Source organism: Chrysochloris asiatica, unplaced genomic scaffold, assembly GCF_000296735.1.
Source record: "Chrysochloris asiatica unplaced genomic scaffold, ChrAsi1.0 scaffold00129, whole genome shotgun sequence".
NCBI lineage: Eukaryota > Metazoa > Chordata > Mammalia > Afrosoricida > Chrysochloridae > Chrysochloris > Chrysochloris asiatica.
Genome location: NW_006408647.1, coordinates 5146117 through 5162595, shown reverse-complemented (window position 1 = coordinate 5162595; position 16479 = coordinate 5146117).

The window sequence follows — 16479 nt, the reverse complement described above, 5'->3', positions numbered from 1 at the left end:
GAGAACAGGTGAGAAATGTAGAGAATAAGGATCACGTTGCTTCTTCCTGAAAGAACGTAATGTAGTCTGCTTACATATCACTTATAACTTGATCGTTCATAGCCAGAGAGTAGAAAGTTCCTAAGAATCGAGTTGTCTTCACTTTTAAGTGCCAGGTTACTTGAGGCAGTTAATACGTTTATGGATGATGTCTCATTGCTGCCTTTTAAGTCTCATTCCAGATCCCCTACATCACCATGATAATAACACACCTGTCAGTGTGACTCATACAACACACAAGCTCTCGATCTGTCATGGCTGCTCTTCAAACAGCTCTGTGGCCATCTGCCTTTGTGCTGATATCGGTCTGTCATAAAACACCATTGTGTCTCTAGCTCCTCCTTCGCCATGCTCCACCCGGCCCCTTTCTTCTGACCTGGCCCCTTGTCAGGGTTCTGGAGGCCTTCCTAGCTCCCAGGACCATCTGTCAGGTACTCTGCCTTCATGTAGCTTGTCCAACCTGTGGTTGAGGAGCAAGAGAGCATGGGGTCTGAACTGAGTCAACGCCACCCCCTTAGCTTCAATGGCTTATTTATAAGTTTTATTGCGTGGGAATAACGTGGCTCAGGGGTTTGGGAAAGGGATGGTAAAGGGTGCCTCAGGGTCTTGGTACTGAGCTTGGGAGTCTCCCCACTTTGGCCAGAATCCAGCCCTGCAGGGTAATGACCAAATATTATTAGCAGTTTCGGGAGGCCCTGTGAAGGGGTGTGAAATGAAACAGGAGGCTTTATCCAGATCCCAACAAGTAAGTGTGGTTCCATGCCCACTCATGCACTCACATATGCCAGGCACAATAAAATTATATTGAAAGCCATAGATTCTTTTTCCCAGAATAAAGGCCGTGTTATAGGAATGACAAGTTGGGGGGTTTGGAGAAGAAATAAATAAATAAATTTAATTCAATTTAATCTACTACAATAAAATAAATCCTGTTAGGGAAGTTAAGTTTAATAATCTACTTTCGAGTTATAAATCTCCAGGGAGACCACTAGTTTAGAAGTATGATTTTTTTTTTGTATTATCAGCAAAATGAGATAAATCTTTAATTTGATTTACAAAATCATAGAAGGTTCCAATAGCCACACTTTACCTGACATATATGCATATATTAAAACCTATTTTATTTTTTGATGTATTATGTACGCTGACTTTTAATGAAAATCACCGAAAATATGTATGTGTGTATTTCATATAAGGAGCCTTAGTAGACTGTGGGTTAGGCACTGGACTGCTAACCGAAAGGTTGGCAGTTCAAATCCACCAGCCGCTCTAAGGTAGAAAGATTAGGCTGTCTGCTCATGTAAAGATTTACAGTCTCAGTCTTGAAAACCCTACATAGCAGATCACTATGAATCAGAATCAACTCTATGGCAGTAGGTGGGTATTTCATATATTACTAGGCTAATTCTATCATGGAGTCCTCGTGTGGTGCTGTGGGCTAATGAGCTGGACTGCAAAGTCATTTGAAACACAAGGTCATCAGTTCAAGCTCAGCAGCCACTCCTTGGAAACCCTATACAGGGTCGCTATGGGTCAGAAATGACTTGATAGCATCTAGCAACAACAACAACAATAAGGAGTGAGCTGTTTACCACAAGGTCAGTGATTTAAGTCCACCAGGAGCTATAACAGGAGAAAGATGAGGCTTTCACTTCCACAAAGATTTAAAAGCCTCGGGAATCCTATACAGGACCACTGTGAGTCAGACTGACTCCACAGCACTAAATAAGATTGTGCTGGAGATTACAGGTGACTGATTTCCTTCTGCATTCTCTTCTGTGTTTTCCAAATATTCCCACAATACAAGAAGAGTAGTTTATATTTGTTGACTGTTTTCTGTCAGATTCTGTGCTAAGTCTTTTATGTTTGTTGTTACATAATATCTTCATAACAACCAAACCAACTGCCATCGAGTCAATTCCAACATGACAATCTGTTAAGAGATGCCCTTTAGAGAATCAAGTAAATTTGCTGAAAGACTCAAAGGTACTGATTTCACAATTTGGTCTATTACCACTCTGCTAAACTTCAATATTTTTGTAATCTGAAACACATACACACAATTTTTATTCTAAGAAATAAACAACAAACCCTACTACTGCATTAAGCATATAACTTGCATGACAAATATTAAATGTACAGAAAGATTTACAGGCATAAATATTCAGGTTACAGTCTCACAACTGATTAATGGTTAAAAAAAAAAAAAAAAAAGAACAAAACAGATTTGCTTAAATTGAGGCTCACCATTTTTAATCAGCTTAAAAATGTTTTTGATCATGATGTTCACTTCTCTGAAATTTAGAAATACATTAAAAAAGGGAGTTAGGAAATAAGCATAGAAATTATTCAAATAATGAAAAATAAAACTTAGGAAATGACAACGTAAATTGGGTTGTTTTTGTTTTTATTGTACTTTATTTTATTTGTTTCTTGCCTGAGGAAGAAAAGCTCCAGGAAGATTAAACCACAGTTTTGAAATAAAGGAAGATCTATGGTGTGGTTAGTGGCAAGCAGCTGTTCTCCAATCTCAAACCACATCTGGAATATTATGTTCAGTTCTGGGCACCACATTTTAAGAGAGACCTTGATCAACTGGAGTGTGTCAGATATGGGTAAACATGATGGGGCAGATGTAGAAACAATGACACATGAGTTATAGTTGTCAAAAGTTTGGATGTTGCAGGGAAAAGATTGAGGGATATAAAGTATTCAGGTCCAGAATGGAAAACGGATGTGTTCTGTAAACCTCACACATCACAATAAAATAAAATAAAATAAAATAAAATAAAATATTCAGGTCCAAAGCTATGGAGATCTCTCATGATAAAGAGGGATTAGATTTGTTCTGTATCATGCCAAGAGGGCAGATCTAAGACCAATGAGGTCAGAGCTAAGACCAGTGATGTCAGATGTCAGTTGGATATGAAAAGAAATTCAGAGCCTAATAGAATAGGCTGCAAGTAAAGAACTGAGCTGTTGTTAGGTACTGTCAAGATGGTTCTGACTCATAATGACCCTATGCAGAACTCCATCCTGTGCCATCTGCATAGTCATTGCCATGTTTGAGCCCACTGACCCTTTACTTTATCAGACAGGACGTCCTTCTCCATAGACTGGTCTTTCCTGATATGTCCTAAGTTCTCAATACTAAATCTTGTCATGATTCCCTCTATGAAGCATTCAAGCTGTATTTATTCCAAGACAGATGCAATCATTCCTCAGGCAGTCTATGGCATAATCATTGGTGGTGGAGGTTATGTGCTGTGGAGTCGGTTCCAACTCATTGCGACCCTGCATAGGGTTTCCGAGGCTGTAAATTTATGGGAGCAGAAAGCCTCATCTTTCTCCCATGGAACCGCTGGTAGTTTCCAACTGCTGACCGTGAGGTTAGCAGCCCGATTCATAATCACAACACTACCAGAGGTCCTTGGCATATTGAATAGACTTCATTAATCCCATAACTCAGACGCATCAATTCTTCAGTCTTCTTTAGTCACTGTCCAGTTTTCACATGTTGTTGTTGTTGTTATGCACGTGCCATGGAGTCGGTTCCGACTCATAGCGACGGCTGTAAATCTTTACACGAGCAAACAGCCTCATCTTTCTCCCGCAGAACAGCTGGTAGTTTCTAACTGCTTATCTTGCAGCTCACAGCCTGATACACAACTACTATGCTACCAGAGCTTTCACATACAAATGAGGTAATTTCACATATATATGAGGGGCTTTGATCAGGCACCCCTTAGTCCTCAAGATGACAACTTTGCTTTGTAACACTTTAAGGAAATCTTTTGCCATAGCATTACCCAAAGCAACACATCATCCGGTTTCTTGACTGCTGCTTACCTTAGCATTGATTGTGGACCCAATTAAAGTGAAATCTTGACAACTTCAATCTTTTTTTTGTTTATCGCAATGTTGTTTTATTGGTCCAGTTGTGAGGATTTTTGTTTTCTTTATATTGAGTTGTAGTAAATCCTAAAGTCTGTAGTATTTGCTCTTTATCAGTATTTGTCATCCTCTTCACTTCCAGCCAACAAGGTTGTATCATCTGTGTATCACAGATTGTTAATGAGTCTTCTTCCAATCCTGATGCCATGTTCTTCTTCATAAGAAGAAATAAACCAATTTCTCGGATTATTTGATCAGTATGCAGATTGAATAAGTGTGGGGAAAAGTGACACATGCCTTTTCCGATTTTAAAAACTTTGTTCTGTTCAAAGGACTGCCCCTTAATCTATACATACACATGAGCACAATGAAATGTTCTGGAATTTCCCATTCTTCGCAATGTTATCCATAATTTGTTATGATCCATACAAAGATGTAGTGAGACACATGTGAAATTGTTCAGTACAGATTAATAAATAAACACAAGCCTGTACTTACCCTGCTTTTTGGGGTAACCTGACCCTGGGTTCTACCTTATACAGGCTCTGACTTTAACAGGTTTTACTGGATAATGTTTATGTCCTTGTTATGGTTTGAATTGTGTTTCCCTAGTTCCTAAGCCACATACCTATGAAAGTAATACTGTTTGGAAATAGAATTTTCTTTGTTATGTTAATGAGGCTATATTAATATAGAATTCATTCTAAAAGAAACCACTTCTGAGGTGCAAGAAGCAGCATATACATAAGTGAACAAGTACAAATGGGCAGGAGGCATAGAATTCTCCTGAAGATTGCCAAGAAACTGAGGAACGCCAGGGATATAGAAGCTGAAACAAGGATCTTCCTCCAGACCAGCAGAATTAGGACCTCTGGCTTCCTAAACTGTGAAAAAATAAATGCATATTCTTTTAAGCCATCTGTTTGAGGCATTTCTGTTACAGCAGCAATGAGAAGCTAAGACAGACTTTCACCACATACTTTCTTTTGTTCAATGAACAGGGTTCCAAAGTTATATGGTATTGTGCTTTACTATGCCAGTTTACTGCTAGCCATTGAATACTTTTTGTTTTCATTATCGCTTATTTAGCACAACATGCAAAGACGAAATGGGGGTGGGGAAGAACATAAGCCACAGGATTTGATAATAAATAGATAACTTTTTGACACACTTGAATATATAACATGAGACCTAGGCCTATTCTCAGTTAAAATTTTAACATCCCTTGTGATTGTGAATAAGTTGCTTAAGTTACTTAAATGTGTCTGCCTCAATTCCTTCATTAGTAAAATGGCTATAATAACTCTTGCCTCATGACTCTTAGGGGAATTAATGAGTTAATGTTTGCCCAGTTCTTTGAGGTCCCTGGATGAAAGGTGTTATATAAATACTAAGTATCATTATTAACATTTAATGACCATATCTATACTTATGATACCAAGTGTCCCAAGAAACAAAAGCTGTTACAGGCCACAGAAAAGCTTTCAAAGGCTGCTTCACAAGTGTCTATGAAGACACAAGCTAGAATTATAGCAAGAACTTTGCGTCTTATTGTCAGTTTAAGCATTACCGTTTCATGGATTCAAACATATGTTTATTTGTATAGTCAAGGGATCCTTTCAAAGCATTTTTCCCACCATCAAACTAGTTTTATTGCTGCTGTTGTTAAGTGCTGTTGAGTCTGTTCTGACCCATAGTGACCCTGTATAGAGTTTCCGAGGAGTGGTTGGCAAACTTGAACCACTGACCTTGTGGTCCAAATTGATTTTGCAGTCCAGCATATTAACCCACAGTGCCACAACAGCACCACTTTTAAACTAGTAGCAATTTTGCAATCTCCAAATCATTTTATCTAATCATATTCTAATCAAGATCTAATCTAGTCAAGATCTAATGAGAATCTTCTCACTACTTATATATGCAAAATGTGGTTATTTTTTATGTATTTTTTTTTCTCTTGCAAATAATAACTTTTATCCTTATAATTTAAAGAGCACATAAGAATGGTGTTGATGCTTGTGAAGAAATACAGGTTGTTTTGCTTCTTCCTCATAGTACATTGCTGTACCATCCTGTCGGACTGTTCTTCTCATTGCACTCCTTGTCATTATAAGAGGAGGCAGAAGTTGATGGGGAGTAAGTAAGGAAGGGAGGTGCTTCTTTTATCTCAGATGATTTACAAGATAAACAGTTAGAGAAAAGGGAAAACAATGTGGGAAAAAAGAAAGAACAGTATTTTGTATTGTATTTTATGAGATATTGAATATTTCAGAGGTATCCCCTACATATCTGTTTCAAGATGACAGATGGAGGTGTTCTTCATAAGAAAATGACAGATTATCAGAAAGAAAAATGGAAAGGAGTTATGAATAAGTAAGTCATAAAAGAAGCCCAACTGATCAACAAATAAAGGAAAGATGCTGAGGGAAATGCAAATTAAACAATCAAGAGAGATTGTCTCACACTTTAGATTGACAAGACATTTTTATTTAGATCATACCATGTCTGGAGAAGAAAATGACGCAATGCCAATGGTGAGAGTGTAAATTGATACAAGCCCTGGGGAATCATTTAGTGCTGTCTAGTAAAGCTGAAGATATTCATACACTAAGGCCCACATTTCACTTCTAGATGTATTCCCTAAGGAAACTTTTCCACAGGTGTACAAGGAAGCGTGTACAAGGATATTCACAGCACCATCTGTCTGTAAAGGTGATAAACAATCGAAATCAAGAAAACTGTCTAAATTGTCCACCCAAAGGAGGCCAATAAATACATTTTGCTACATTTATATCATGGAATGATATATGCTGCGCAGCAACCAAATGAATTGAATTAATTGGAGGGCTATATTCTGGCTAATTCTCAAAAAACCAATATTCATCACTGGTGTTTATTATTACAGAGAAATTCAAATTATGAATTTGCAATGAGAATCTGAATACCAAATCTGGCAGATCCTCTTGAATTAGTATCTCAGCAGTTTTTCAAACCTTTTGCCCTGCTGGTGCCAAACTGCTACATTTGAGATTTTTGTAGAATTGAGTAGGCATGAACTTCAGCAGTCCCCATGGCTCTCTGCGAAGTATTTCTTCCTATTTAGAGCTGTCTAGTAGATATACAAGGAGCTCTGATAGCGTAGTGGTTACAATTGGGCTGGTAACCTCAAGGTCAGCAGTTTGAAACTACCAGCTGTTCCACTGGAGAAAGATGAGGCATTCTGATCCCATAAAGGTTTACAGCCTCAGAAACCCTATGCAGGGTCGCTATGAGTTGGCATGGACTCCATGGCACACAATCGCCACAAGTAGATATACAATGTAAACCAAATGTGTAATGTTAAAACTTCTAGTAGCTATATTTTTTGTTGTTATGTGCCATCAAGTCAGTTCCGACCCATAGCAACCCTGCATGGGGTTTTCAAGGAGCAGCTGAAGAACTTGAACCACCGACCTCGTGGTTCAAACCAACATTGCAGCTAAACACATTAACCCACAGTGCCATACCAGGCCTTTTTACATATTTTCTTTAATTCAGTTAATCCAAAATACTATCATATAATCAAGAAAATTATTAATAAGATATCTTACAATCTACACTTAAAACACATCTCAATGTGAATGCTAAATTTATATCACTAACATTTAGTTTACACAAAATGTACAGTTGAAAATGTAGATTCACATGTCCAACCTGTTCAAAAAATACTTAGAAGTTTTCTAATAACTGGAGTACTTGTTTTTAATTAAAATTAAATAAAATGTAAAGTTCAGTTCCTCATTCCTGCCAAATTTTAAGTATCCGATAGCTACATGTGGCCAGTAGTTACCATATTGAACCATGAAGGTCTAATCCATATATACTAATTATCTAATCTACCTACCTTTTCCATACGGTATCCCTATTTCAAGATGATTGATATCTAACTAAAATAATAGAGTGGACTGTCCAAGCAAAGGCAGCCATACAGAGCCACCTGCAGAGAAAAGTGTGTATTGACTAACAAGGGTCAAGGTCACTTGATGATGCCAGCCTAGACTGATTTATATGTTCAGCCACTTACTTCCTAAACCTCTTATTGCCTATCATAGTTCTGGCTCCCCAATACATAAAGTTAAGAGAGTGTACCAAGACTTCATACTGTTGGGTTGATTCTGTGTATTTGGGATAGCTGTTTGAAATTATTATGTGCTGAGAGGCACAGTGTGAGCCATTCAACAGTTCAGAATCATCAGGGCCTTTCCAGGTGTGGTGCTTGTGTGTTCTCTGGTACCCTTGGTAATCTCAGATTGGGTAATTAAACACAAGAATCCAAAGGAGTTCACTGAGAAGAAATATGAAGAGGCTTACAAAGTGTCTTATTTTTACAGAAATACAATGAAAGGATGGCTTTAATAGAAATTTATTTTCTCATAGTAGACCATCAATTAATCATATGCAAATTCAAACCGAAGCTGAAGAAAATGAAAACAAGTATACGACAGCCAAAATATGACCCTGAATATATTCCACCTGAATTTAGAGATTATCTAAAGAACAGATTTGATACATTAAACACTAAAGACAGAAGACCAGAAGAGTTGTGGGATGACATCAAGAACATCATACATGAAGAAAGCAAAAAGTCATTAAGAAGACAGGAAAGAAGGAAAAGGTCAAAATGGGTGTCAGACACTGAAACTTGTTCTCCAGCGCAGAGATGCTAAAGAAAATGGAAGAAATGAGGCACAAGAGCTGAACAGAAAATTTCAAAGATCAGCTCGAGAAGATAAAGCCAAATATGACAACAAAATGTGCAAAGATCTGGAATCAGAATACCAAAAAGGAAGATCACGCTTAGCATTTCTCAAGCTGGGGGAATTGAAGAAATAATTCAAGCCTTGACTTGCATTATTGAAAGATTCTCTGGGCAAATTGTTGAATGATGCAGAAAGTATCAAGAGAAGAAGAAGGAATACACAAAGTCACTGTACCAATAGGAAGTGGTTAATATTCAACCATTTCAAGAGGTACCATATGATCAAGAGCCAATGATACTGAAGGAGGAAGTCCAAGGTGTAGTGAAGGAATTGGCAAAGAACAAGGCACCAGGAATTGATGGAATACAAATTGAAAACTTTCAAGAAAGTTATGCGGCACAGGAGGCACTCACTCATCTATGCCAAGAAATTTTGAAGACAACTATCTGGCTGACTGATTGGAAGAGATCCATACTTGTGCCCATTTCAAAGAGAGGTGATCCAATGGAATGTGGAAATCATCAGACAACTCTTTGATATCCCATGCGAGTAAAGGTTTACTAACGGTAATACAGAAATGTCTGCAAGCATACATTGACAGAGAACTTCCAGAAGTTCAAGCCAGATTCAGAAGAGGCTGTGGAGTGGGGATCTCATTACTGATGTGTGATGGATCTTGCCTGAAAGCAGAGAATATCAGAAAGATGTTTACCTGTGCTTTATTGACTATGCAAAGGCTATCGATTATGTGGATCATGACAAGCTATGGACAACATTGTGAAGTATGAGTATTCTGGAACACTTAATTGTGCTCATGAGGAATCTGTACGTGGACCAAGAGGCAGTTGTTCAAACAGAACATGGGAACACTGATTGGTTTAAAGTTAAGAAAGGTGTGCGACAAGGTTGCAGTCTTCCACCATACTTATTCAATCTGTATGCTGAGCAAATAATCCGAGAAGCTGGGTTATATGAAGAAAAACATGGCATCAGGATTGGAGGAAGATTTATTAACAACCTGCGATATGCAGATGATACAAACTTGATTGTTGAAAGTGAAGAGGACTTAAAATATTTACTGATGAAGATCAGAGAGCACAACCTTCTATGTGGATTACATCTCAATATAAAGAAAACAAAAATCCTCACTGGACCAATACACAACATTCTTATCAATGGAGAAAAGATTGACGTTGTCAAGGACTTCATTCTTCTTGGATCAACTATCAACACTCATGGAAGCAGCAGTCAAGAAATTAAAGGACTTATTGCATTAGGCAAATCTGCTGCACAAGACCCTTTTAAAGTATTGAAGAATGAAGATGTCAGCTTGAGGACTAAGGTGCGCCTGACTCAAACCATGGTTATTTTCAACAACTTCATATGCATGCAAAAGCTGAACAGTGAATAAGGAAGCCTGTAGAAGAATTGATGCTTTTGAGTTATGGTGTTGGAGGAGAGTATTGAAAGTGCCATGGGCTGCCAAAATAACCAATAGATCTGTTTTGGAAGAAGTGCAGCCACAGTGCTCCCTGGAGGCTAAGATGGTCAAACTTCGTCTCTCACACTTCGCACATAATGTCAAGAGGGACCAGTCGCTGGAGAAGGATATCATGTTTGGTAGGGTGGAGGGTCAGAGAAAAATAGCAAGACCCCCAGTGAGATGGATTGGCAAAGTGGCAGCATCAATGGACTCAAGTGTGGTAACAGTAGTGAGGTTGGCCCAGGATCAAGCAGTGTTTCATTCTGCTGTGCATAAGGTCGCTATGAGTCTGTACTCAATGGCACCTAACTACAACTACAACATTGAAAACTAAAAGTCAAATCAGGGATTTACCATTCCAAATCATGGGTAGTTTTGAGCATTCCTGGGTTCCTTAGCTTTTAGATGATATTTACATGAAGTCTGTCTTCTACTGCATGTTGTTGTTGTTAAATGCCGTCAAGTTGATTCTGACCCATAGCAACCTTTATAAGATTTCCAAGGAACAGCGGGTGAGCTTGAATCACCGACCTTGCAGTTCAAATGGCTTTGCAGTCTGGCACATTAGCCCACAGCACCACACCAGGATTACCATGTGGGCACATCTCTATATGTAATCTGCTCTATTTATAATTCACAAGTGATTAGATTTAGAACCCAACTGGCTTTGGACCTGATATAATTAACATAACAAAAGAAAACTTTTCCTAAACAGGTATAGGGGTTAGGATGACAGCACATTCTCTGGGCAGACAATGATTTAATCCATAACACAAAGGAAGAAAGATAAGAGTTCAGAGACTATGAGGATGAAACAATGCTAGAGGTGGGCATAGGACAAGGGACATATTCAAACTGAAAGAAAGCCGATGAAATTTAGTTATATTTCTGAGGAATGGTTTGGCAGAAAAAGTGGAAATTGGTGGGATCAAGTCATAGAAGCAGAAAGCTAAATTGAATAGAACCTGAGATGAAACATATCTGTAATTTTCTGAATGCTACTTGAAGTTGAAACCTGTTAGTAGCATGTCTTGCTAGGAAATAGTGACCAGAATGCTTGTTGCTAAAGTAAACCGACATTTGGTTTTTAAGAAAAACTCTATCAAGCTCTAACTATTGTAAAGTACCCTTGCATTTTTATTATGCTAATGTCATCTTATGCATACAATACATCCACGTGTGTACACACTCATGGGATCATAGAAAGTGCTTAGAATGTTTCCTTAAGAAACAACAGCAACAAAGCCTTTGAAACTATTGATAATTAATAAGCCAGGCAGTAGCAATTAATATGTGCAGACATGGGGCGCCTACTGTTCTCCAAGCCATAGCTCATTTAAAATACTCACCCTTTAATTTATGGGCAATATTTAATACCTCAGTGACCATAAACCTCAATGTTTTATTACTACTGCTTAGCATACCTTTGATGTACTGCCCAGTACTACACAATCCAAAACAAATTACTTTCAGGAAGCTGGATATTATATAAATGCAGGAAGGTCATAAATAATGCACAGGAGGAACATTTTCTGTGGGTTCTGACATGCCACAATGGCTCTCTGTGAGTCTGACTTCCCAAGCATCTCCCTAGCCCTGGGTGAGGGGGCAGGAGGGATGTCCAGCTAAGCAGTCATTGTCAGAATGAAGATGCTGACTTCTAGGCACCCGTGAATACCACTGATAGCTGAGGCAGATGTAAATCAACTGGGGAGCCTTTAGGAAGCTCTGAAGTTCTTAATGAATTACAGATGTGTGAGAAAAAGACCTTTCATTCACAGTTTCAGTAGACTTTTCACAATCTTCTACTCTGCTCTCACATAGGCACATATTAGCTCCCTGTCCTATCTCAACAGCAGCTGTTCTAAACTCTTCACTCACTTTAAGGACCCAAGCTCCACACCTGTTGTCTGGGATGATGAAATAAACAAGAACTCCTTCAACTTCCCTCCCCAACATATTTAAACATTTTTCACTCATCCTTACTGACTTTGCTTTGATCTCAAAGGGGAAAAATCCTTTCTAAAGGCAAATCACCTGTGTTCTCGATCATGTACTTTCTCCCCTTGCCTCCAACACCATGATGCACAAAACATCCCTTTTTGCCTTTCTTCCTCTGTCTCTCACGAGTGCCTTTCTGTTGGCCCACTAAGAGGCTCAGATTGCATTCCACAAATGAACAAGTAAACGAAATACAGTTTTGCCCATGGCCACACTACCTTTTTTCTGAAAATGATGCATTTTCATACTTCCTCCCACCGTTACCTTCTTGAGGAGATGGCTTTTGCCCAATACAAACTTATCCTCATTAGCATGCTGAGTCCTCAATTAGCTACTAAGAATCTTCAGATGGTTTTCCATAATCCATGACCTCCTTCCAGGCCTTGTCTGCAGAGTGTCATGCTGTTGTCCTTCCCTGCTAACCCTCACTTGGAACTTTTCATGTCAGTATTCTTGTTTCAGATTCCTTTACCAGGTGTCTTTTGCTGGCTCTGTTTCCACTGCCCATCCCTAAGGCTATGGGTTGAATTATGTTCCCTCAAAATATGTATTGGAATACTAACTCCCATTCCTTTGGATGGAGTCCAGGTGTAGCACTGTAGAATAAGCACTGGACTGTAAGGTCAGGTTGAACTGCAAGGTTGTCAGTTCAAACCCACCAGCAGCTCCTTGGAAACCCTATACAGGGTTGCTATGGATCGGAACCTATTCAACAACAACAACATGCCTATGGATATAATCTTATTTGAGACTATAGCTTTTCCTCATAATTCTAATAAGGTATTATCAGTGTAAGGTGTATCTTAAACCCAATCACTGTTGTTGTTTTTTAATGTTTTATTGTGAATTATGTGATAGTTTACATGGGAGAACATTAGTTTTACATTCATGATATCATTTCACTGCCATGGTTACAATCCCCTCCATGCATCATCAACAAACCAAAGGGAATAAATACACTACAAGCCTGCCCCACGATCATCAGCACACAGCCCCTCTCCCTCTCTGTGTCTAAAGTCCCCAGCTGCTCCATCTCTCCATGTCATTGTCTCTGCCTCCATCTCAGGCATCACTGCTTCTCTGGGTAGGGTCCCACTCTCCGCTCTTCTCCCTTGATGGTCCCAGGGACCTCCGCTCCTAGACTGAAAAGTTAATCACTCCCCTCCTTGCTACAAAATGTCTACCTTTACATTTCCAACCCTCCCAATCAGTCCTGATAACAATTATTCACTATTGTATCACAAGAGACCTACCCGCATTTCATTTCACCAGCCCCGCCTAGACAGATTGAATACTACTCAGTGGAGATTCTAGCTTCCTCCACACCCTCTAGATCTAGGTTAAACCCAATCACTTTTGAGATTTAAAAAGAGCAGATTAGACACAGAAGCAAGGAAGCACAGATGGGAAAAGATAGATGCCATGTCACAGCAAGATTGCCAAGGGAAAGAAGAATAGATGCTAAAAAGAGACAAGGACCTAACCCCAGAGTCAACAGAGAGAGGACGTCTTTCTCTAAAGCCAGTGTCCAGAATTCAGACTTCTAGACTACTAAATTGTGAGAATGTTAATTTCTGTTCATTAAAGCTACCCATGTGTGGCACTTCTGTTACAGCAACCTAAGAAACTAAGATTCTTAGTCCTCTTCACTTTTCTGCATGCTCTTGCTGGATGAACTCATCTTCTTCAATGACTTCAACCATTGTTCAAACACTAGTGACTCCGATTCCTATCTCAGACCTAAAAACCACACGATGCCTCACAGGTCATCTTTCCAAAATACAAGTTGTAATGTTGTTACTAGGTGCTGGGAGTTGGTTCCAACTCACAGGGACCCAATGTACAAGAGAATAAAACATTGCCTATGTTTGAACCCATTGTTGTAGCCGTCATGTCAATACATCTTGTTGAGGATCTTCCTCTTTTTTAATGACCTTCTTCTTTAACAAAGTCTTGTTGTCCTCTCTTCAATGGAGCATTCTGGCTGTGCTTCTTCTGAGGCATATTTGTGTGTTCTTCTGGAAGCCCATGGTACTTCCAGTGTTCTTAGTCAACACCATAATTCAAATGTATTCATTCTTCTATGATCTTCCTAATTTGCTGTCCCACTTCCTTTTCTCCATTTATCATGATGTTGGTCCAGTGGTAAGAATTTTTCATCTTCTTTACATGGAAGTACAATCCATACTGAAGACTGCAGTCTTTGATCTTCATCAGAAAGTATTCCAAGTCCTCTTCACTTTCAGCAAGCAAGGTTTTGTCATCTGCATATTGTAGGTTGTTAGAGTCTTCCTCCAATCACGATGCCACATTCTTCTTCATATGATCCAGCTTCTCATATTATCTGCCCACTTTTATTCAATATTTATATATTGAAGAAGTATGGTGAAAGAAGAGAACACTGGAACCTATCTTACCTGATTTTGAATCATTCAGTATCCTCTTGGCCTAGGTACAGTTTCCTCATGAGCACAATGAATCGTTCTGGAATTTCTATCGTTCATAATGTTATCCATAGTTTGTTAGGATCAACACAGTCAAATGCTTTTGCATAGTCAATGAAGCACAAGTAAATTTCTTTCTCGTACTCTCTGCTTTCAACCAAGATCCATTTGATATCAGCAATGATATCACTCATTCCATATCTTCTTCTGAACCCAGCTTGAATTTCTGGCATCTCCTTGTCTATGTACTGCTGCAACTGCGTTTGAATTATCTTCAGTAAAAAGTTATTTGCTGTAATACTAATGATATTAGATATTCCACATTCTGTTGGGTCACTTTTTTTTTTTGGAATGGGCACAAATATGGATCTCTTCCGGTAAGTTTTCCAAGTAACTATCTTCCATTTCTTGGCATAGATGAATGAATGCCTCCAGTGCTGCATCAGTTTGTTGAAACATTTCAATTTGTAATCTGTCAATTCCTGCAGCCTTGGATTTCAGGGCAGCTTGGATTTCTTCCTTCAATACCATCAGTTCTTGATCATATGCTACCTCTCCAATGGTTGAATATCAATCAATTCTTTTGGGTACACTCACTCCTCCTTCCATTTTCTTTTGATGATTCCTGAATCATTTAATATTTTGCCCATAGAATCCTTCAAAATTGCAAGTCAGGGCTTGAGAAATGCTAAGTGTATTCTGCCCTTTTGGTTTTCTAACTCCAGGCCTTTGCACATTTCATTATAACACTTTACTTTGTCTTTTTGAGCTGTCCTTTGAAATCTTCTGTTCAGTTTTTTACATTATCATTTCTTCCAGTCACTTTAAGTCCTCTGTGATCAAGAGCAAGTTTCAAAGTCTCTTCTGACATCCATTTTGGTCTTTCCTGCCTTTTTAATGACCTTTTGCATTCTTAATATATAATGCTTTGGATATCATCTCACAACACATTGGTCTTCGGTCATTAGTGTTCAATTAGTCATCTGTTCTTGAGATGGTCTCTAAATTCAGGTGGGCTATATTTAAAATAGGAGAGTGATGGTTTTGTGTGATAAGCATTGGACTGTGAATCACAATGTCGGTCATTCAAATTCACCAGCCACTCTGGGTAGAAAGATGAGACTATTTGCTCCCACAAAGATACACAGCCTCAAAAAACCTACACAGGATTGCTATGAGTCAGAACCAACTCACAACACTTAAAAACAACATACTTAAGGACATAGCTTGGCTCTCATTGACGTGTTTAAAAGTTAAGCCTGAACTTGCATATGAACAATTGATGTTTTGTTCCACAGTTGGCCTCTGCTCTGATCTTGGCTGATATTATTGTGTTCTCCATCATCTCTTCCCACAGATGCAGTCAATTTGATCCCTATGTATTCCATCTGGTGAGGTCCATGTATATAGTCACTATATGTGTTGTTTAAAAAAGGTATTTGCAATGAATAAGCCATTGGCCTTGCAAAATTCTATCATGTGATCTCCAGCATCATTTCTGTCATGGAGGCCATGTTTCCCTACTACTGATCCTTCCTGTTTGTTTCAAACTTTTATATTACAATCACCAGTAATTATCAATGCATTTTGGTTATATATTTGATCAATTTCAGACTGAAGAACTTGGTAGAATTCTTTGATTTCTTCATCACTGGTGTTAGTGGTTGGTTCATAAATTTGAATAATATTGTTGTTGTTGTTGTTGTCAGGTGCCATCGAGTCGGAACCGACTCATAGCGACCCCGTGCACAGCAGAACGAAACAATGTTCGATCCTGGGTCAACCTCACTACTGCTGCCACACTTGAGTCCATCAATGATGCCACCTGGCTGATCCATCTCATTGGGGGTCTTCCTCTTTTTCTCTGACCCTCCACCCT